The sequence below is a fragment of the Macrotis lagotis genome, chromosome 3, assembly GCF_037893015.1.
Source record: "Macrotis lagotis isolate mMagLag1 chromosome 3, bilby.v1.9.chrom.fasta, whole genome shotgun sequence".
In the NCBI taxonomy this organism is placed as follows: domain Eukaryota; kingdom Metazoa; phylum Chordata; class Mammalia; order Peramelemorphia; family Peramelidae; genus Macrotis; species Macrotis lagotis.
In genome coordinates, this window is record NC_133660.1 from 219,177,641 (window position 1) to 219,202,813 (window position 25,173).

The 25,173-nt window shown below is 34.5% G+C and overlaps 1 long non-coding RNA gene across 2 annotated transcripts in view; it reads right to left on the bottom strand.

Annotated features, from left to right (window-relative positions):
* LOC141518131 (uncharacterized) overlaps window positions 1-25,173 on the bottom strand; it is a 167,934-nt gene that overhangs the window by 91,195 nt on the left and 51,566 nt on the right. The gene's annotated exons all lie outside the window — the stretch shown is intronic.

Below are 25,173 nucleotides of genomic sequence, written 5' to 3' on the forward strand. Positions count from 1 at the left end.
CTAAAGCAAATTGCCTAACACTGTCTGGGCTCAGTTTTCTCACCTGTAAAATGAGAGAACTGGATAAGATCAGATCTAAAGCTCCCTCCTACTCTTAACTCATGACACCTTCTAATTTTGAATTCCATTTTGGAGACCTTTTTATATTTAAGGTCAAGTGCTTATTGTCCCATATTCTAAGGGTCCTTCCAGATATAATATCTAATGTTTCAAGGTTCCTTTGCCTATGTCACATGAAATAGCTAATAATGATAGCTAGCATTTATATATCTCAAAGTGAGAAAAGTGATTATTTTTTCTATTATATTAACAACCAATCATTTAATTAGGATTTATTTCCCTCTCTATTTCCTCATTACAAGACTTGTCCCTTTAGATCAGTAATGCTGATAGGTGAGATTGCCCAAATCCTCTAGCTACATGCTCCATAATTTTAGGTGGAAGACCACTCAACTAAAAGACCTTACTTCTGTTTAGAATGTAAACAAAATCTAATCTAGGTCATATCTTCCTCTTAGGAAATAATCCCATGTCATTGTACCCCTCCATTGGAGTCTAGGGGAACCCAGTTTCTGAAGGAGAAAACCAACTGGAGTTTTGTCCAAACTACCAGAGGTAGCTGAGTCTCATGATCAAGTCATTTTCTGATTCAGGAGGAATTGTAGACTTTTAGTCTACCTCTTCATTATGTCCGCTACCTCATTAATTGTTTACCAATCAGGATTGATTTTTGCCTGTCAGGGACAACTTCTTTTCCAAAGGTATTTAAGCATTCAGGGAATTCTGTGGTTTTGTCTTGGATAACTGAGAGAAAACATAGACTATCAATTTATTGATTATTTGCTGACCTAATTAACAAATTGATCATTAATTGCCCAAAATATCTTGCTCAGACTTTTCATTTGTCTCAAAGATCTGCAAAGGACATTACAAATATTATCTATTTGGTCCTTACAACAACCCAGGGAATTGTTATAATAATATATATATATATATATATATATATGTAATATATATATATATATATATGTATGTATATCATACTATTATTATCACCAGTTTTCAAATGATGAAATGGAGGCAGAAGGAGATAAAATGACTTGTCTAAGGATTATAAAGCTAGTGATTGTCCAAAGTCAGATCTGAACTCAGGGATTTTTTATTATAGATTTAATAACTCTGCCCATGGTACCACCTGACTGTACATAGGCTCAATGTGTCTAAGGTAAAATTTGAACCCAGGATTAAACTAGTTTAGACCTTCATCACCTTAGCAAAGATAACAAAACTGAAAGAGCAGTATGAGGACTGAAGAGAATCCTGGACCTGTAGTCAGTAAGACATGAGTTCAAATGTGAGCTAGACACTTACTAGTTGTGAGACTCTGGTAAAGTCACTTAACCTATGCTGGCCTCATAGCTCCTATGTTGCAGGGTTGTTGTGAGAATCAAATGAGATAGTATTAGCAGAGTGCTTTGTGTGCAAATACATACTAAACCCTAAATAAATGCTGGTTATTATCTCATTGGAAACCCTCAGTTCAAATTCCTCAATTTCCAGTTACTACCTGTATGATTTGGGGCAAATGATTTATCCTTTCTGGGCCTCAGTTTCCTCATCTATAAAGTTAGGTTAGACTCGATGAGCTCTATCTCCAAATTTAGCATCCTGTGGTCACTTTAGGGTCTCCTACTCTAATCTGTACTCCCTAAAGGCTTTAAAAATGATCTCCCTAAAATACAGGTCAGATCATGTCCTTAATTTACTTCCAAACCTTTGATATCTTCCTATCACCTCTAGGATAGCACAGGATAACCTGGCTTTTAATTCTCTTCTTAATCTGACTGCAACCTCCTTTTGTGGATTTATTTCACACTTCTCTCCTTCATATTAACTTGCTGTTCTCCAAACCTGAGATCCATCTCCAGTCTAGGTACCTTTACACAACCCATCGACCATACCTAGAAGACATCTCTTCACTTTGGCTTCTTAAACTCCTATTAAAGTGAGTGTCATGGCCATTTCTTGCATAAAGTCTTTCCTGATCTACCAAGTTATAAGCAAAAGTTTCAAGTTGTTGGTATATCCATGTCTGCTTACATATTGCTTCTGCCCCCACCACATCTAGTAGAAAATAAAGTCTGATTTTCTTTTGGTTTTCATATCCTCACTGTTTAGAATAGTGTCTTGTACAACTGGGATAATATTTGTACAACAATGTCTGCTTCCCTTGTTCCCTTGTACATTGCAGGTGCTTCTTGGTTAAACTGGATTGCATAGGATAGGAGTAAAGTGGAATGGATTAGAATAGAATGGATTAGGAGGAACATAAATTATATCACTCTGAAATAGTTATGAAAAAACAACATTTACAAAAAAGATGATGGCAAACTTATACACTTTTATAATTTTCCACTTAAAAGAAGTTAATTGCTTTGATTTGAAGAAAATACCTGTCATATTTAACCCATTTTGTTGACAACTAATACTGACTTCAGTTACATTATTGTAGTCATTGTTCGTTTGACTGTTTCTTTACTGCAATAGTTCCTACAAACGTTCAATATAGTTTTTTGAATTTGCAAAAGTCATCAATTCTTATGATGCAATAGTGCTCAGACCAAGAAGTTGTATCTTGCACAGTCTTCATACCTCTACTAAAACCAACTCAAAAGACAGGATAAATCAGGTTTAGGATAACTGATGGACAATGTCTACCCTAAACATGTGAAGATTTTCCCCAGTGGACAGGGTAGATGGAAACAGTTTGTTCCAACAGGCACAAAGGTGGCAGAAACAGCTTCTGTGGTCAGATATTGAAGATATCAAAGTCATTCACTGAATCCTGGGCCATCACCAGATATCTTGAATTTTGTCCTGCCAATGGACTTCAATGACTCTGGAAGAGTGAGACTGACAACTTTGCACAGTGCTGCCTCATTTAAATTCAATTCATGCCCAAATCAAGACATCAACCTAAGATGTCATTGCCATCTTTGAAAATGAAGGACAAACAGCAAGAAGAAGAATAAAAACTCTATCACATTTATAGATCAGAATTATTTGGGCATGTCTTGATCATAGATTATTAGATTATTTTCAAAATTTCCTATGACAACTAATAATTCAATGAATACCTTTGTACAGATAGGGTTCTACATGCTGTCAATAATCTCTTTGGAGAGAAAAACCAATGGTGCAACTACTGATTCAAAGGGTAGGAATAGTTTTATTGATTTTTATTGTATAATTCCACACTACTATTCAAAATGACAAAACCAATTCACATTCTAAATAGATAATTTTATTTTTTTGTCATTTCCACGATATTGTATCTTGTTAGATGGATCTCCTCAGCCCAAAGTTGTGAAAACTCTAATCTTACATTGTCCTCTTACTTTTGTTTGATGGAATAACTTGGATATGTAGATTATTTATACTTTTGGAATTTATTTTGGTGTATGGTGTAAGTTACTGTTTAAACTCATTTTACATCTATCTAGTCTTCCTAGCTATCATTAACTACTTCCTCAGGAATATATGTTCTTGGTTATATCAAAGGTGTTCTATCTATATGTGTTTTCTTCACAATCCTTCTTATGACCACAAAATATGTTACAGACATCATTTTCTATTTTTAATCTAATACCTTATAGTGTTGACAATTACTGTTTTATGATATAATTTGAAATCTGATAATGTTATTTCCTTTTCCTTCCTATTTCTTTCCATTGTTTTATCTTACATTTGACCTATTGTTCTTCCATCTGCATTATGTTATTATTTTATGCAATTTTATTAAATATAAATTTGGTATAGAATTAAAATTTCTGATTAATTTGAGTAGAAGTGCCCTCTTTAGTTTATTTGTGAGGCCAGGGAATTAAAATTGAATAGTTTTCCAATAATTTATGTATCCTTTTAGTGAGACCAATTTTTTTTTTGCAAGTCAGGGAAAGTTTCAGAATATCTGCATCATAGATAATGTCTAGAAAAAAATCATACTTACCCTAGCTCAGAAATAGACTGAGTGTAACATTTGGAGACTGAAGGGGTTGGAGGGGCTCAGAAGGTAGGAAGGTATAGTCATTCTGACTAGAAATTTTGCTATTATTATTATTATTGTTATTAGTATTATTATTATTATTTAGGTTTGCAAGGCAAACGGGGTTAAGTGGCTTGCCCAAGGCCACACAGCTAGGTAATTATTAAGTGTCTGAGACCGGATTTGAACCCAGGTACTCCTGACTCCAGGGCCAGTGCTTTATCCACTGCGCCACCTAGCCACCCCTGACTAGAACTTTTGAATCACTCTAACAAAGGAGGTCACTATGCCTGAAGAAGACATAACACTCTGACATAGCCCAGAGAGTCACATACAAGCTGTCCACTTGTGAGAAAACAAAGTGAGCACGGCATGGAGAGCTGATCAATTGTCAGCCTGAGGATTACTGGAAAAGCAAACAAGGAAGTGATCAAGACAGAGGATGAGAGAGAGAGAGAGAGAGAGAGAGAGAGAGAGAGAGAGAGAGAGAGTGTGTGTGTGTGTGTGTGTATGGTATCTCAGAGGCTATAATCAGTGGAATTCAGGTCCCTGCAGGCATCTCCACCTGTCCCACACATTTGGAATTCAATGATTTGGCCCTCTGAATATTAAGACTCTTTCTAACTGGGGTCTATTATAGATAGATAGATAGATAGATAGATAGATAGATAGATAGATAGATAGATGGATGGATGATAGATGGATAGTTAGCTACATAGATGCATAGATAGATAGATGATAAATAGATCGATAGATAGATAGACAGATAGATAGATAGAAAGATAGATAGACTCATGGACACACAGGCACACAATCTACATATATACAGACATATACATATGTTTGTAGATTGCTAGATGTCATTTTGCTTCATTAAAACTCTTTAACCTAGAAGAAAGAAAACAATTTTTCCCTAGTCTAGAAAGTTAGCTCAATTGCTACAGACTGGTAAGGTTGTTCAAACTACTGGGGCCTCTGGAAAAGAGTCTACCTCTGAGACTAAGAGGAATGGGACAGAAATTGAGGTATAAGTTATGTACCTAGGAAGAAAAATGAACAGGCTTTATAGAAAAATGTATTTATATATACATTGTTTGCATATTTCCTCATTACTCATTGTAATTTCCCTCTGCTCAATTTGTTTTGAGTTCAAATATATGTTCATTTACTTAATCTCTCCCTCTTTCATTAAATGAACTAACAGCTGAGTAATTCCATTACTATTTTAAAAGAAAATAGGTTTGTTATTTTGCTAAGTAATTTAAAATTTTCAATCCATTTATTTCACATTTAATTTAATTTTTCTCTTTTGTTTTTGCTTTGGGCTTATTAAATAGCTAGTTTTTAAGTGCTTACCATTCATGTTTGATGCATTAACATTCTCTTTTTCTCTGTGTTATTATAAATGCTGATGAAGAGAAATTGTCCCCAACCATTCTTTTAGATGCATCCCACAAAATAGTGCCTCACATTTGAAATTTTCTTTCACATGATTGATATATCTGTGATTTGATATTGAATTCACTAATTAGTTAGAATATTATTTGCAGTCTCAATTTAGATAGAAATTTTGGCTATATTTCCTTTTTGATTCCCATTTTTATTCTATTATGATCTAAAATATTAAATATTTCTACCTTTCCACATTTATTTTTGATCCATTTATTCTCTAGATCATAGAAAAGTTTTGTAAAAGCATTGTGTATGCCTGAAAATAAGTATATTTTCTAAAATTCCCATAGAATTGTTCCTTTTGTCTATCAAATCTAGTTTTTACAACATTTTAGTATTCTGTAATTTTTTCCTTATCTTTCTGTTATATTTGCCCATTTTTATAACGAAATGATGATTTCTGTGGTAGAATCAAGATGGCCCGAAGCTAGCATGCTCCAGCTCTTCCCTACACAACATTAAATGAAGCTCTATACAGATATGAAAGCTACAGATCCCAACAACAACAAAAAATGAACAAAACAAATTCTCAACTGTATACATCATGGAGGATCTTCAGTAAAGATCTGTCTCTTCTAGGAGAGGAGAAGTAAAGCCCAGTCAGGTAGGAGAGTGAGAAAACCAGCAGGAGGTTTCTAGTCATAGCACAGTTCAGGTCTCAATAACTAGACAGTAGCCCAGAATCCAGCTCAGCTAGATAGCAGGCAAACAGGGAAGGTGCCAATCCCAGCCAAGTCAGAGTCCTGGGAACACTGGGGCAACAGACGGGACTAGGTAGGGAACAAGTCACTGCATAGGCAAAGCTTGGACATAAAAGAGTAAACAAACGGTCTGCATAGGCAACATCTTGGAAAGCAAGCCAGAGACCAGAATCTGGTCCCAGCCCCAAAAAGCTCATGACTATACTCTCTAAACACCAAGAATAGAGCTCAGCTATCAAAATGAGCAAAAAAAAAAAGAGTGCTAATCATAGAAAGCTACTTTTCAGATAAAGATGATAAAAATGCCATCAGAAGAAAATAGTGATAAAATACCTACATGGGAAGTCTCAAAGGAGTTTTATGAATTGGGCTCAAATCCAAAATGTCACAAAAGAGGTTGGTTAAGGGGATAAGGAAGGGAAGAGGGGAGAAGAATGTAAACTCAAAATCCTGACCAAAAAAGAGATTGGTGAAAATTATTGTTGCATGTTGTTGAGAAAACAAAAAAATAAAAATATTTTTAAAAATCTATCCTATGCAACAGGAAAGAAAGGGGGAAAGGGAATGAAAGAGGAAGAAGGGACTGATAAAAGGGAAAATGAAGGCAAAAATGAAAGTAAAGTTAAAATTTAAAAGAACAGTTAAAGGGGAAAGGGAACAAAACATTGGTGAGAAGGAATAAGGAAAAAGGAATAAGGAACTATAAATGGAGAAAGACAGCATGGAGGGAAATACAGAATTAGTAATCCTAACTTTAAATGTGAATGGGATGAACTCTTCCATAAAAATGAGGCAGATAGCAGAATAATTTAAAAGTCAGAATCCTACAACATGTTGTTTGAAAGAATCATTTGAAGCAAAGATACACACAGGGTAAAGGTAAAGGATGGAGAAAAATTTATTATGCTTCAGCAGAAGTAAAGCAATCAGGGATAGCAATCCTGTTCTTAGACAAAACAAAGGCAAAAATAGATCTCATTAAAAAAAAGATAAGGAAGGAAACTACATCTTCTTAGAAGGCACCATAGACAATGATGTTATAGGATTATTAAACATATATGCACCAAGTGGTATAGCATCTAGATTCTTAGAGGAGAAGCTGAATGAATTACAAGGAAATATAGACAGCAAAACTGCAGAGGACTTCAACCTCCCTCTCTCAGCATTAGATAAATCTAAACACAAAATAAATAAGAACTAAGTTAAGGAGGTGAATAATATCTTAGAAAACAGATATAATGGACCTCTGAAGACAACTGAATGGGAATAGAAAAGAATACATATTTTTCTCTGCAGTGCACAGCACCTATACCAAAATTCACCACCTACTGGGTTATGAAAATCTTACAGTCAAATGCAGAAAGGCAGTAATAATAAACACATGCTTTCAGATCATGATACAATTAAAATCATAAAAAAACAATTGAAGATAAACAAAAATTAATTGGAAACTAAATAACATAATTTTAAAGAATGAGTGGATCAAGCTACAACTCAACCATTTCATCCTAGAAAATGTCAACAAGTGAGACATCACACCAAAATTTGTGGGATAAAGCCAAATCAGTTTTTAGGGAACATTTTATATCTCTATATGCTTATATGAATAAAATAGAAAAAGAGATCACTGAATAGGGCATACAATTAAAATAGCTAGAAAAAATAACAAATTGAAGCTCTCCAACTAAATACTTAATTAGAATTTCTGAAAATCAAAGGAGCGATTAATAAAATTGAAAGCAAGAAAACTATTAAACCATTAAATAAAACTTAGAGTTGATATTGTGAAATAAAAACAATAAAATAGATAAATCTTTGGTTAATCTAATTTTAAAAATGAAAGAAAACAAAATTACTAGTATCAAAAATGAAAAGGGTGAATGTACCACAATGAAAATTTGAAGAGATAATTCAGAGTTATGACGATAGCTGAGGGAAATGGATGAATATTTAAAAAATATAAATTACCGAGATTAACAGAAGAGAAAATAAAATTCTTAAATAACCCCATTTCAGAAAAAGAAATTGAAGAAACCATGAATAAACTCCCTAAGAAAAAGTCTCTAGGCCCAAATGGATTTACAAGTGAATTCAACCAAGCACTTAAGGGACAATTAATTCCAATTCTACAAAAACTATTTTTTAAAAATAGGAAGTGCAGCTGAGTAGTGCAGTGGATAAAGCACCAGTCTTGGAGTCCGGAGGTCCTGAGTTCAAATTTGATTTCAGACACTTAATACTTACTTAGATGTGTGACCCTAGGAAGGTCACTTAACCCCACTTCTTTGCAAAATTTTTTAAAAGGTTAAAAAAATAGGAGAAGAAAGAGTTCTGCCAAATTCCTTTTAACTTGTTGCTTATACCTAAACCAGGAAGAGCCAAAACAGATAAAAAGAATTTTAGATCAATCTCCCTAATGAACATAGTTGCAAAAATTTTAAATTCAATTTTAGCAAAGAGATTACAAGTTATTACTAGAATAATATATCATGGTCAGGTAGGATTTATACCAAGTAGGGAGGGATAGTTCAACATTAGGAAAACACAGCATAATCGAACATATCAATAACAAAACCAACAGAAATCATATGATTATCTCAATAGATATTGACAAAGCCTTTGACAAAATACAACATCCATTTCTATTGAAAACACCAGAGAGTACAGGAATAAATTAAAATAATAAGCAGGATATATCTAATACCATCAATAAATATTATATGTAATGGAAATAAACTAGGAATATTTCCAATAAGATCAGGGATGAAACAAGGATGTTCATTATCATTATTGCTATTCAATATAGTATTAAAATATTAGCTTTAGCAATAAGAAAAAGAAATTCAAGAATTTAGAGTTGGCCATGAGGAAACAAAACTTCCTTCTTCTCATATGATATGATGGTATACTTAGAGAACCTGAGAAAATCACCTAAAAACTACTTGAAATAATTGACAAATTCAGCAAAGTAGCAAGATACAAAATAAGCCCACATATATCATCACAATTTCTACACATAAACAACAAAGACCTAGAGCAAGAGATAGAGAAATTCCATTTAAAGTAGCTTCAGACAACATAAAATACTTCAAAAACCCCAAAACTGTATGAACAAAATTGCAAAACACTTTTCACACAAATAAGGACATGTCTAAATAATTGAAAAAACATCAATTGTTCATGATTCGGTTGCATTAAAATAATAAAAATGACAATTCTACCCAAATTAAATTACTTATTCAATGCCATATCAACCAAATTGTCAAATACCTATTTTATAGTGCTAGAAAAAATAGTAACAAAATTCATTTGGAGCAATAAAAGGTCAAGAATATCAAGGGAATGGATGAATAAAAAGTAAAGGAAGATAGTCTTAACTCTACCAGAACTAAAACTATACGATAAAGTGACATTCATCAGAACTTTTTGGTACTGGTTAAAAAATAGAAAATAGACCAGTGGATTAGTATAGATACAAAAGAAGCAGCAGTAAATGATTGTAGTAATCTATTGTTTGACAAATCCAAAGACATTATATTCTGGTATAAGAACTCACTATTTGACAAAAATTGTTGGGAAAACTGAAAAATAGCATGGAAACTAAGCAGAACACTTCAGCTAATAATAATAATACTCTATACCAAAATAAGGTCAAAATGGGCACAGGATTTAGGCATAAAAGGCAATAAATAACATAGACCAATTAAACAGATCAGGAAATACTCTATCAGATCTGTGGAAAGAGGAGAAATTTATGTACAAACAAGAAATAGAGTATATTATACATTGCAAAATGGATGGTGTTGATTATATTAAATTGAAAAATTCATTTACTAATAAAGTTAATGCAGCCAAGATTAGAAGAAAAACACAAAGCTGAGAAACAATTTTCATAGCTAGGGGTTCTGATAAAGGTCTCATTTCTAAAATATAAAAAGAAGTGAATCAAATTTAAAATGTTACAAGTCATTCCTCAAGTGAAAAATGGTCAAAGGATATGGAAGACAGTTTTCAAATGAAGAAATTAAAGCTATATATAACCATCTGAAAAATGCTCCAAATCATTACTGATTAGAGAAATGTAAATTAAAACAATTGTGAGGTATAACCTCATATCTATCAGATTGACTAAGATGACTAAAAGGAAAAATGGTTAATATTTGAGAGGTTGTGGGAAGATTAGGACATTGATGTACTGTTGGTGGAGTTGTGAACAAATCCAACCATTCTGGAGAGTAATAAAATTGGTAATACCCTTTGACCCAGCAGTAACAGTACTAGATCCATATCTCAAAGAAATCACAAAAATGATAAAAGTCCCATATGTTCACATATATTTATAGCAGCTCTTTTTGTATTGACAAAGAATTGGAAAGTGAGGGGGATGCTAATCAATTGGGAAATGACTGAACAAGTTATGGTATATATGAATGCTATGGAGTACTAGTGCTCTAAAAGAAACCATGAATGATACTAAACAAAGGGAGCACAATCAAGAGAACATCGTATACTTTAATAACAATATTGTGGGTTAATCAGCCTTGATGAATGCAGCTCTTCTTAGTAGTTCAGAGATCTAGGATAACCCTGGGAAACCTGTTATGGACAATATCCTCCAGAGTTAGGGAAGTCCTACAGAATCTGAATGAATACTATGCTCACTTTTTAAAAACTTCTCATGTTTTTCATTCCTATCCCATGATTTTCCATCTTTACCTTTTGTCCTAATTCCTCATTCATAAAATGACTAATATGTAAACATGTTAAATATAAATGAACATGTACAACTTTAATTAGACTGTCCACTGCTGAGGAGAGGTGGATGGGAAGGAAGGGCAATAGAAAAATGTGCAACTTAAATATACAAGTGGATGAATTTTTAAAATGTTTCATAACATATAATTAGAAAAAATAAAATATATAAAAAGAAAGAAATGTTAATGCATCTATTATCAATGCCCAACTATCTCAGTATTTTGCCTTTCATACATTTTTATCTAAATTCTTTATTGATCTTTTGATCAGTATACATATGCTTACCATTCCTTCTTTTCATTTTCTCTGAAGCCCTTCAACTGAATATATAGCTTCCCTATTTTTCTCTAAGTACTATTGGTTTTACTTTTGTGTCATTCAAAATCATGATCATTAAGTTTTTATTTCAATGAAGCTTAATAAATTTTATTGCAATCTCTTAATTCATATCTCTATCTCTCCATATGTTTTAAGTGTATTTCCTATAGGCAAAATGATGTTTGGCTATGCTTTATTTTGTTTTTAATCTAGTTTGTAATTTTTTTCCCTTAGTGAGCTCAAACTTTGATTATTAAATTTGATTTTTCTCACACTGCATCCTGTTATTAATTATTATCAGTTCAAGGTGGATAAAGCTTGTTTCATTAGCAGCAATACAATCCAAGACTTTTCACATAAACATTCCACCTCCACAAAACTACAATACTAGTTTCTGGGGTTCTATTGTTATGGATATTATCATTTAACAATATATATATATATATATATATATATATATATATATATATATATATATATATATATACATTTCCCTTAGATCTAGATGGATTGTAGATTCAGAATCACCTTCTCTCCCCCATTCTCAAATTGTTCTTTAGCTGACTTTTATATCCATGGCACTGGAATTCAGAATATAATAATTCTCTCCTTTCTCATTCAAGGTCATCTGCTTCTCCCTTTCCCCACAGTATGATATGTCTCCCTCAATTTCTTGCCATTGTTTGTTTTTGCCATTGGTATTCATTTTGTAAGATGAAATTTCAAAGAGATGTTAACCTTTCAGTACTCTTTACAATATATAAAGAATGCACAATGTTATTTATATATTCCTTGCTTTAAAGTCTTTTTTTAAAACCTGTTAAAGATCCATTTAGTGTTTGGTTTGTCATCCAAATACCATCCCAAATTTGCTTCTTTTTTGGAATGCATGGAAATTTTCTGATGCATTGAAAAAAAAAAACTATCTTTTCCCTTACAAGAAAATAATCAGTTTCATTTAGATATGCATATCTTTTATTGTTCTTTACAAATAAAAATTCATAGGCATATCACAATTGCAGTACAGTCCCATTCATAATAATTGAGCAGGGTCATTCTATAAATCATTTTTCATCATAAAGAGTATAAAGAATGCAACTGTATGAAACATTAATAAGCCTATCAAAACTAATCATCCCTTTGTTATCTACCAGTCACATTTACTTTACAGAATAGGAATATTTTCAGAAAATTGTTTGCAAATTGAAATGTCTATAAATCAAAACATGTTTTCTCTCTGAACTTCTATAACACTTATTATAACAACTTAAATGACAAATTACCTTTAACTATTTTGCAATTCTTTATCTTCATTTTGTTTCTTTAGTAGAAATATAAAATTTTGAGTGGGCACCTCTTAGTCAGCTCTTGTCTTTTATAGAGTTGGTTAAACTCGAGGTGAAAACCTGAAATGGACTTGCCTTAGAAGGTAGTGAATTCCTTGTCATGGAAGGCCCTCAAGAATATAATGGATGACTACTTCTTGGAAATTTTATAGTTAGGGTTCTTGCTGAAGATGATTCAACATAGATGATTTCTCAGGTCTCTTTTAGGTCTGAAATTCTATGATTTCAAGTTTTTTCTTCTGTTCTCAATATTTTGAAAAAATATGATTTTTAAAAATGTGACGTTTAAATTCTCTCTCTCTCTCTCTCTCTCTCTCTCTCTCTCTCTCTCTCTCTCTCTCTCTCTCTCTCTCTCTCCCTCTCTCTCTGCTCTCTCTCTGTCTTTCTCTGTCTCTGCCTCTGTCTCTGTGTCTCTCTCTCTCTCTCTCTGTCTCTGTCTCTCTGCCTCTCTTTGTGTCTCTCTCTGTCTCTCTCTCTCCCCCCTCAAGTCATTTCTTCTCTAGCATAGCTCTACTCTAAAGCTTCATTATTTTCATTGTAAATATTTATCTTCAATTTTCATTCAGATGTAGTGGGTTTCTGTTTTATTTTCTGTTCTTTCACTTCTGAATTTTTGTCTTCCATCTGTCCCTTTTTATTCCTTAGACCAGTGGAATCAAACTCAAATCAATAGATGTCACTAAAACATACATAAGTATCTCTATTGTCATATTGATTTAGAGAATTACATATTAAATTATCTGTTTTATTGTGCTTTTATTTGTTTTATGAAATATTCCCCAATTATATTTTAATGTTTCAGTCTGGTGTTGCAAGTTATAGGTAACTTCTCAGTCACTAGTTTGATCCTCCTGCCTTAACTCATCCACTGATTTATTATTATTTTCACTATACTATTATTATATTATTATATATTATTATATATTATTATATTATATTATATTATATTATATTATATTATATTATATTATATTATATTATATTATATTATATTATATTATATTATATTATATTATATTCTCTATATTATTCAAAGCTGTCTCATTCTTGTTGCTTTTTTTTTCCAATTCTTCCTTCTCTGCTTTAATGTCCTTTATCAGTTATTAGCTTTGCTAAATTTGTTAATCACCCTAAAGTTTCTTATAAAAGAACCAGTCATTTCTGCAGGATCTTCTAGCTGTATTGTTCTTTCCATTGAAAGATCTTGTCTACTTTTTTATCACCTCAAAATATCACTTTTTTTTCAATTTTGTGCAAGGTGATAGTTCCCCACAATAATTTCCCTCCCTTTTCATCCTTTTTCTATTCTGTTTTTGACCTTTTGCCTTTATTTCATACATTTATTTGCTGATGTGATGGGAATGAGTTTGGACTCAGTCTTCTTAAAGGCTGAGAATAATAATTTAAAATTTCTTTAAATTTTTCTGTCCCTTCACCTAAAGAGTTTTCATTTTTGTGCCTTCTGTTTATCAATTGGTGAGGAGAGAGAGAGAGAGAGAGAGTCTCTTATTCATACAATCTCACACTCTGGCTTTGAAGATAAAGAAAAAATTGTGTTTTGTGTTGTTTTTTAATTTAATATCTCTTAAACTTGTCAAAAATCCAATGCCCAAGAAAATATGGCAGAAGATGGGATGGAAAGTTTAAAGAAAATATCTAATACTAAGAGAGAAAATCCAGGATTAGATACTAATAACTCCTATTTCAATAGTGTTTTAAATTCTGTGAAGTATTTTCCTCACTACTCTATGTTATAAGGTAATATGAGAAATATTGCTTTCACTTTCCAGAAGAAAAAACTGAGTCTCAGTGGATTTCCAAAGAGCATTAACTGAGGAAATTTTAGAATATTTATTTAGAATATTTAGAATATGTATACCCATGTCTTCTGGCACAAAGCCTAGTGATCTTACCACCATACCATATAGACACTTGACCTTGAAATATCTTCCTTGTTGAGTGCACCCTATATGAAGTAGAGGAAAGGAATGAGGGTTAGGAAAAGTGATGTCACTGCCCCCCAGGGTCAAGCTCTATCTCTTTTCCTATAATAATAGGAACTTGATAAGTTTATTGAATTTAAAATTATTTTCCTTTCCAAAGTAAAATTCTATGATTCTAAGAATCAGAGCAGGGATGAAGTATTACCCACTAAACTGTGCCTAGCAAGCTGAATTATGTCTAAGCTGGGAATGTCTCAGGACAAGAACTTTAGGATCTATGCATTCATCTAAGTCTGGGGTTTTGAGTCTGTTACTTTTTGTTTTGATTAGTTTTTTCTCCCCTTGAATTTTCAAGGGAAGTTCTCCTAGAAAAATCCCAGCCTCTCAACTGCCTTTACAATAACTAACCTTTCTACAATGCTTTTCTGAGGTGAAGAGATGCCCCTAGATCTTTCCATGTATACTAATGGAGTGAAAGCTCTGATAGGTCCCAGAAAACTGAAAAGGCTTAGAGCACAGTCTTCATGATAGACAATATGAGCATCCTCCAAAGACTACTCTCACCAAGGGTGGATTACTGATTTCCAGAAAAATGGCCAGTAGGGAAGTTCATTTGCTTTGTTTTTTTTTTGGTTGGGTTTTTTTTTTTGTTTTATTTAATCTATAGCAATTCATGCCAGCAATACTTTGAAGAATAGAGGACCTGCAGTCTGCTTTGGAGGAATAACAATGAGGAAGAAGATGATAAAAACCAACAATAACAATTTATAGAATGATTTAAGGTTTACAAAGCAATTCATGTTATTTACTTTGATTCTCATACTAACTCTCTGAGGTAGATACTATTATCATTCCTATTTTACAGATAAGCAAACTGAGACAGAGAAATATTAAACAGGCAAGTCCTGGATCAAAAAGCTGTTAAATATTTCAGAAAACATTCAAATTCAGTTCTTTCTGACTCCAAGTTCAGCACTCTTATCTGTTATACTAGCTAGTTGCCTAGCTAGGGCAATTAGGTGTTGCAGTGGATAGAGTACCAGTCCAGCAGTCAGGAGGACCTGAATTCAAATCTGACCTCAGACACTTGACTCTTACTAGCTGTGTGACCTTGGGAAAGTCACTTAACACTGAATGTCTTGCATCCAGGGCCATCTCCATTCATGCTGATCCATATTTGGCCACTGAACTCAGATGGCTCTGGAGGAGAAGATGAGACTGGTGACTTAGTACAGCCCCACCTCACTCAAATCCAATTATCTTGACATCACTTCTTGAAGGACAAGCAACAAAAGCTAGTTAACAAATTGTAGCAAATAATGCAACAGAATTGGAGTTAGAAAGACCTAGGATCAGATCCCACCTCTGATACATATCAACAAGTCACTCATTTCTCATGCCTCAGTGTCCTTATTTGTATAAAGAGGAGCATAGACTTCAGAGCCTCTAAGGTTTGGATTCAAGATCTTAATCCATGTTCCCATGAGACCACATATTTTTGAGATTATCCCAGATCTACTGGGTTTACAGTCAGAGAAAGTTGGTATCAAACCTCAGGTTACTCATTCTGGGCTACCTGATTTTTAATGACTCCTTCAGCCTTTCTTAATTTTTGGTTCCTCCAACTATAAAATAAAGGAGTTATAGACTAAATTACTTTTCGGTTTTTTCCTAGGTCTAAAATCCTAGAGGATTCTCCAGGTTAAAGTCTGGGCCAGACTAATGGGGAGGAGGAGACACACTTTAACTGTAATATCAAGGGGATTGAAGGATCTCAAGATGACTATCAAGGAAGGGTAGATTTGCCTCAAGTCACTGGATGATGGCAGAGGAGCTAAGAATGGTAAGTAAAAAGAGAGACCAGGGGAAGTCTAAGGATGAGATTGCTATGCTATTTTATCAAAAAGTCCCTCTGGGAATCTGTTACAATATTCCAGGCAGGTGACATAAGCTTTGAGATCATAGGTTTTTAGACTTTACAACTTGAATGGATAATAGAAGCCATATAGGCTGTCTCCTTATTCTACAAATGAGGAAACTGAGGCCCACAGATGTTCAGTCACCTACCCAAAATTAGACACTTAGTAAGTGTGAGAGACAGCATAGCATAGTAGAGGAAGAGCTGGTCTCAAAACCAGAAAAAAAGTAGATATGTCTCATCTTAGATAAATCCTGATTATGAAACCAGTCACTTATATTAAGGCAAGTTAATGCCCTAAGTGGCTCTTTGAGACTATGAATTCTTGGGAAAAAATAAGATACCAACACTCATTGATAGAGGAGGTTTCTTTATTGGGGGTTTTCTAGGGGGGTTTTTTTAGGTTTTTTTTTTTGCAAGGCAAATGGGGTTAAATGGTTTGCCCAAGGTCTGAGGTTGGATTTGAACTCAGGTACTCCTGACTCCAGGGCTGGTGCTTTATCCACTGTGCCACCTAGCCACCCCTTGGGGGTTCTCTAAACTAGTGAAACCAGGTCTATTTCTTATTCCTATCTGTGAATCAGGATTTGAACTCATGTCTTCTGGTTTTATACTTATTTCACTGTATTGGCAATGAGACCCTGGAAGAGAATGTTGGTATTAAGAAGAGACAATGGAGAAAAGAAATCATCTCAGTCATCTCAGGTATCAAAGAAGTGCAATGGATATTTGGATCTGGAATCAGGAAGATGAATCTAAAATTGACTGACTCCCCCTCCTACATTTCTGTTTTATTTCATATGTATTTAATGATGTCTTTAATACAACTTTTTATATGTAAGCAAAATATTCTTTATTTTTAAGATTTTATTTATTTTGAGTTTTGCAATTTTTCCCCTAATCTTACTTCCCTCCCCCCCCCCCCCTCACAGAAGGCAATTTGCCAGTCTTTACATTGCTCCCATGGTATACATTGATCCAAATTGAATGTGATGAGAGAGAAATCTTATCCTTAAGGAAGAAACACAAAGTATAAGAGATAGTAAGACCAGACAATAAGATATCGGGTTTTTCCCCCTAAATTAAAGGTAATAGTCCTTGGTCTTTGTTCAAACTCCACAGTTCTTTCTCTGGATACAGATGGTATTTTCCATTGCAGAGAACTCCAAATTTTCCCTGATAGCTGCACTGATGGAATGAGCAAGGCCATCAAGGTTGAACATCACCCCCATGTTGCTATTAGGGTATACAGTGTTTTTCTGGTTCTGCTCATCTCACTCAGCATCAGTTCATGCAAATCCCTCCAGGCTTCCCTGAATTCCCACCCCTCTTGGTTTCTAATAGAACAACAATGTTCCATGACACACATATACCACAGTTTGCTAAGCCATTCTCCAATTGAAGGACATCTACTTGATTTCCAATTGTTTGCCACCACAAACAGGGCTGCTATGAATATTTTTGTACAAATGATACTTTTACCCTTTTTCATCATCACTTCAGGGTACAGGCCCAGTAGTGGTATTGCTGGATCAAAGGGTATGCACATTTTTGTTGCTCTTTGGGCATAGTTACCGACTGCTCTCCAGAAAGGCTGGATGAGTTCACAGCTCCACAGATTTCCCACAACCCTTCCGGCAATGATCTTTGTCCTTTCTGTTCACATTGGCCAGTCTGAGAGGTGTGAGGTGGTACCTCTAAACAAGATATTCTTGGTAATATAGGGTAGACCAAAAGTCTTAGTTAAGTTTAAAAAACTTAAATTTCACTAAGACTTTTTCTTCATCCTGTTTGCTGAATCTGGTCATAGACAACATGGAGGGAGATGGAAAGAGTCCATTTAGTTAGTTCATTAGTATATATACCTTGAACTAGAACTACAGTGGTACTAAATGAGAAGAAAATGACCCAGATTACATGCAGAATGCTGAACAGCACTTGGAGTGAGCCTTTGTAGGGAATATTACAAAGGAATATTCCTAGATATTAAAGGTATAGCAGATTGAATTTGGGTATATATAAAATGACAGAAATTAAATGGTATCCTGCGAACAATCTAGCTTCCTAGTTCATACAAAGGAATAGGAGAAAGGGCTTAAAGAGTCACTGACAGGGGCAGCTAGGTGATGCAGTGGTTACAGTACTGGTCATGGAGTCAGGAGGACCTGAGTTCTAATCCAGCCTCAGACAGTTAATAATTGCCTGTGTGACCTTGGGCAAGTCACTTAACCTCATCACCTTAAATAATTTTTTTTTTAAAAGAGTCAATGACAAGTAAATGACAAATGCTGTAGGGAAAGTAGAAAAATCAGTTCACTATTGCACTGTTGGTAGAATTGTGAACAGATTCAAATCAATCTAGAAAACAATGTAGAACTACGCCAAAAGAATATAAAGCTCTGCATATCCTTTGACCCAACTATAGCACTGCTAGGTCTATATTCCAAAGAAAAGAACTAATTTGGTTGTTAAGTCTTTAGAGCAATTCTTTTTGCAATGGCAAAGAATTGAGGAGATGTCCATTAATTGAGGAATGACTGGACAAGTTGTAGTAATATGATTGTGATGAAATAGTATGATACTATAAGAAATGATGAGTGGAATCATTTCAGAAAAAGCAGGAAGACTTATATGAACTAAAGGAAAGAGAAGTGAGCATTCTCAGGAAAACACTATGCACAGTAAATGCAATATTGTAAGAATGATCAATTGTGAAAGACTTAGCTATTGTGATAAAAACAATGATCTAAGACAATTCCAAAGGGCCAATAATGAAAAATGCTATGCATATATATAGAGAGAAATAATGAACTCTGAGTACAAATTGAAGCATGCTTTTTTTACCTCATTTTTCTTGTGTGTATATACATTTTCTTCTGCAACTTGGCTAATTTAGAAATGTTTTGCATGACTTCATGTGTAAAATCCATATCATATTGCTTGTCTTCTGAATGGGTGGGGAATGGTAAGAAGGAATTAATTTTTTTAATTAACTATTAAAGAATATATAACCATATATATAGGAGAGAGAGAGAGAGAGAGAGGGTCAATGGCACTTTGACTCCTGAGGTCCAATCCTGTAGACTATAGTCTGTTTATACATTGTTGTTTGCAAATTATCTCCCCAATTAAACTGTAAGATCTTTGTGAAAAAGTATTTTTTTAAAAATATTAATTTTTAATTTTCCTTGTTTCCCCCAGGGCTAAACATCATCCATGAGGAGTAGTAGTCACTTACTAACGTTTACTAACTGATTGACTATCCCAGTAAGTTAAGTAAAGATAGATGATCTGTGGAGGGAATTTAGGAAACCTTTACTAGTTTATTCCAGTTTAAGGGAAAGGATAGAGTTGGAGCCTAGACCTACAATTTCACTGATCAAAGGAAATCTGTTTACCAGTGTAGGACTTTACTGAAAGTTATAGTCTTTAAATGCTTTCTAGAACACTGAGTGATTTGACCAGCATCACCAGGACCTATTTAGTTTAGAGTAAGAATTTAACCCCAAAATTCCTGGTTCCAAACTCTATATTTTGCTGCCTTTTCATTTAAGGGAAATGAGCATTATTTATAGGATGTATTGCCCTATTAGAATGTAAGGTCCATGAAGGCAAGAATTGTGTCTTATCTTTGCATTTTCCCTCATGTCCTAGAATAGTGCTCTACACACAATCGCTAGCAAAACTAGATTCTAAAGTTATAGCAGATTGAATTTGGGTATATAAAATGACAGAAATTAAATGGTATCCTGCAAGCAACTTAGCTTCCTAATTCATCAAAAACTCATGAAAGATGATTTGAGGAGGAAGCCTCAATATTGATTCAGGAGCTCACATAGGCTCCAATTTCAATTTACATCGGTTCCATCAGAAAAATAAATAATGCAGACAAGAAAATAAGTTATGGGTCTTGTGCCTAGTAATGGTGACCCTCTAAAGGCAATCAGCTCCAGGATAAAGGAAATATAATCCCTTTTGTTTTTAGTACTCTCTGAGGTTCGACATTATAAGGCACTGTGCTTCTCAGGCAGTTTTGTGTGAGGGAAAGAGCCAGTCTTAGAAATCAGGTTATTTGTATACAAGCTTCAGTTTTGCTATTGATTTACAGTATAACCTTAAGTAGAATGCTCAAGCTTTCTGAACCTCAGTTTCCACATCTGTAAAATGAGGATGATGATGATGATGTCTGACTGTCATATTGACTTCACAGTATTATATTGAGGATCAAATGAGAATATAGACACAAAAGTGACTCAAAAACAGTTAATGTTCAGAGGGATGCTATGTTGGTGGAAAAATTGTATCACAGAATCACAGAATGTCAGAATTAGAAGGCACTTTCATTATCATTGAGTCTTTCCCTTGCCCAAAAAGTCTATGCACTACAACAAACCCAGCATAGCCATTCAGCCTTGAGTTGAAGTCTTCAAGTAGGAATCATGAACTCCTGAGGCTGCCCATTCTTCTTATGAGCAACTCTAATCCCTGGGAAGTTTTTTTTAAATTTGTTTTTGTTTTGTTTTTTTCTGATATCAAACCTAAATTTGCCTCTTAGCAACTTTCACCCATTATTCCTGATTCTATCCCTTTCTGCCCCAAATTAACAAATCTAATTTCTTCCATGTTCCAGTTCTTCAAATATTTGTACATTCCCTTGAGTTTTCTCAGTCATCTTGACTATTGTCTTGCCACCAAACTCAAGTGATTTTGGAGGAGGGAGTGAGGCTGATGACTCTGCGAAACTCTGCCTCATTTAAATCCAATTCATCAACAATTCAAGACATTACCCATGATGTCACTGGAAAGACGAACAATAGCAATCTCAGTAACTAGTTATAAGTAGAGTCCTATTTCACTTTCCTAGAATGCTTTCACAATTATACTCCTTGCAGTATTCTGTGTGATCAAGTGAGAGAGACAGAGAGAGAAAGAGACAGAGAGACAGAAACAGAGAGACAGAGAGAGAGAGGGATAAACAGAGAGAGACAAAGATAGAGACAGTCACAGAAACACAGGAGAGATATATAGACACACATACACACACACACACTCACACACACACACACGCACACACACACACAGATACACAGATACACACACACACACACACACACACACACACACACACACACACAGAGAGAGAGAGAGAGAGAGAGAGAGAGAGAGAGATTTCAATTTGATGTAGGTAAAAACTTCCTAACCATTAGTTTCCTCCACCTCCCATGTTAATGAAGGGAAAGAATGTGATCTTGTTAGGAGAAAGGAACAGTTGCATTCACAAAGTAATGGGTTCTTGCAGTACTGAAAAAAAAGTGATAATTTGATAGGCAACAGAGATCCATTGAAAGTGTTTGAACAGTATTTGAAGAGGAGTCCTTACCTGCAATTTACTTGGTTGTGTTATAGATCTCCTTTCTCAATTCTCATCTTTTCCTATTTCTTATTCCATCTTTTTCATAGAAATAATTTTTTATGAAATTTTTATTTTTCTTTCTGTTTATAGAAAATCATAGGTGAAAGAAACCTTTGAGTTGAAAGATACCTTAGTCTAAGAATTCTTAACCTGGACCCCTTTGGCTGTCTGGAGATACAATGTACATCTTTCCCAGAAAACAAACCATCAAACAAAACAAAACATGTTTTAAAATGTATAAGTAATCAGCATCTGATTCCTCATTACTCAAGAAATAAGATATATAGGATTACAAAGAAAGTCAATTATATCAAATCAGCAATCAAAACAGGTTTAGAGTCCCCTGGTTAAGAATCTGTGTCTAAGATATTGAATATCAGAGTTGGAAGGGTACCCTCTGATACTCATTACTTATGTGATACTGAAGAATCTATGAAGGATCATGGTATTCCCAAATTTAGAGCTGGAAGGGGTCTCTAGAATCCCCCCCCCATTTTGTAATGGAGAAGCTAAGAGTCAGAAGATAGGGAGTATTCCCAACATCATAGGGCTAATAAGTGACAGGGCGGGGGATTTGAATCTAGCATCTTCCAGTCACAGGGCAGATTGTCTACCATATCATATTTCAATTTCCTCATCTGTTAAAAGAGAGGGTTAATTAAATGGCCTCTAAGTTTCCTTTTACCTTTAAACCTATGAACTATACACTAAAGACTTTATCAATCATCTTATCTAATATATATATTTTTTAAGATTCTCAAAACTGGAAGCCAAAAAGGAAAAAAAAAAGAGAAAGCAACAAGGTAGCACAGTCAATAGGGTGCTGGGCTTGCAGTCAGGAAGACCTGAGTTCAAATCCTTCATCAGACATTAACAACAAACAAGCCAATTTCTCTCAGCCTCAGTTTCCTTAGCTACAAAATGGGGATAATACTAACATCTGTCTTGCATGGTTGTTGTTAGGCTAAAATGAAATAACATATTTTATAAATAAAATAGTAATATAATATAAATAAATATAAAATAAATAAAATAAAATAATAAATAAAATAAATGACATACTTTAGAAAACTTAAGACACAATGATGACAATGATAATGGTGTTATGTTCAAAGTATCATAAACAGTAAATGGCAGAGTAAGAATATTAGTTCACTTCTTTCCAGCTATGGTTCTCCACTCAAGCATAATTTGACTGCTCATTCCTGCCCCAAATGGATTTTTCTCCATTATAGCAAAACCTGGCTTGGCAATGTTTTCAAGCCATTTTAACAAATGATAACTCTGTGTCTCCAACTGAAGAAAAGATTTATAATGTGAATATGAAAAAGACTTTTAGTTTTGCCACATCAATATTTAACCCCCCCCCCACCACCAGCAGTCCCAACTTTCAGTTCTCAAGTAAGTACACATTGCTCTTTCTCTAAGGGGAATATTATAGCCTGAATAAAAGCACAGTGGGTATAAATGGCCCTTCTTGAAAGAGTAGTCATTCTTTTCTTCTTTAACTGTTTATTCTAAAACTAGGTTGGCTTAAGACTGAAGCCAACAAAGATGCATGCCCTCTGACTTCTCCATAACCAGTTTTATTTTTCGGATAGCTATTAGCCCTGAAGAGGAAAGCATTTGAAGTATAACATCAGTTATGCTTAACTTAAAAGAGTCTAACAGGACCCTCCATGACCCTCTTCTAATACAGCTTTGTTTAGTGCAAAGAATTATGAACTTGCCATTAACAGATTCAGACTCGTCTTGATGTCTCTGCTTCCTACTGCAGTGAGCTTGGGAAAATGTAGGGGCTTTGTAAAATGAGGGCATTAGAAGAGAGGATCTTTCAGGTCCCTTCTAGCCTCTAAATCCACTGCCCCAGGGCCTGATGGAAGAATCCTTCTTGGCTGGTATGGAATTGTTCATTAGTGATGAAGAGGTCTTATTCTACCTGATTACTGATGATGTCACACTGAAATCCCCTTTTCTTTTGGCCAGCTATGTCTATAGGAAGGTTGTAAGCTTCTCCTTTCTCTTCTACTCTGCTCCCTAAAGAGGAAAAAAGTTATTTTCATGTGCTGCTTCATGGAAACAACAATGGGTGATTCCACTCTTCTGGGATGATCAGAGAAACCAGCAGCAAAGGACTACCTACTTCCCTGGCTTCCCTGGCTTCCTTCAAAGTTCAGCTAACATCACTATCTTTTAGTGCAAGCTTTTCCTGATCCCTCTTAATTCTAGTGCCTCCTTTCCGTTGGATATTTTGAGTTTATCCTATATTTATTTTGCTTTATATGATTTTTATATGTTTTATTGCATGTTGTCGCCACATTAGCTTGTGGAGCTTTACCTTTCTTTGTAGCTCCAGTGCTTAACATGGTGGTTGACTTAATAAATATTTGTTGACTGACTGCTGGTGAGTGAGAGATTATTCACTGCTTCCCTAGTTATTCTGTAACATGGGGTAGATCCAAGTGAGAAGAGCATTAGAAACATGGGGAAGTGGATTTCCTCGTGATATACGGAAAGGGAAACCATGACTTGCAAAAGAGAGATTCCCCACTCCCATCCCATACTGGTGCCAGAGTTTCTTCAACTCCCTATGAGACTTGAATTAAAAGGATTTGACCTAAATGGAATCTTAATGTTCATCGAGGTTCCTCTTTTATACTCAGTGAAGGTCACTGACTTCTCCAAGCACTTGCAAATTTGTCAATAAATGCAGCACCAACCTTTGACCCAGGACACTTGAATCGCTCCAAGTTAATGACATAGTTTGTTAAAGCTATAAGAGACTAGAGAGATTCTTATCTAATTTCTTTTAACAGAAGGAAAAAACTAAAGCCTGCAGTCATGAAGAGTTGTGTCTAAAAGTCCACAGTGAAGAGATTTAAAGAAAGACTAAGATGTAGGTGCCTTGACTCTCAGACGAGTGGACTGTTTTACAACTTGCCTATGGGGAGTGGTAACTGGGGTAAAAGGAAAAGAGCAGTTACTCATGGTGATTTGGAGATGCATAAACAATTTGGCATAGAAATTGTGGAATCTACAGAAGCTTTGTCTCTACTTCTCTTTCTTTCCTCCCAAACCCTTCCACCACTTCAGGTGAAGGAGTGCAGAGTCCCCTCAATCACTTTGAATCAGAGGTTTGAAAAGCTTAGATCATTGTCCTCACTCCATGGGTTCCTGGATGAAAAAATCATTTCCATACTTGAGTTGAAAGGATCCCTTCCTAGTCCTCTGATCTCCCCTTCTCCTTAACACCAGGGTTCGGGACCCTGGAATTTTTCCCTA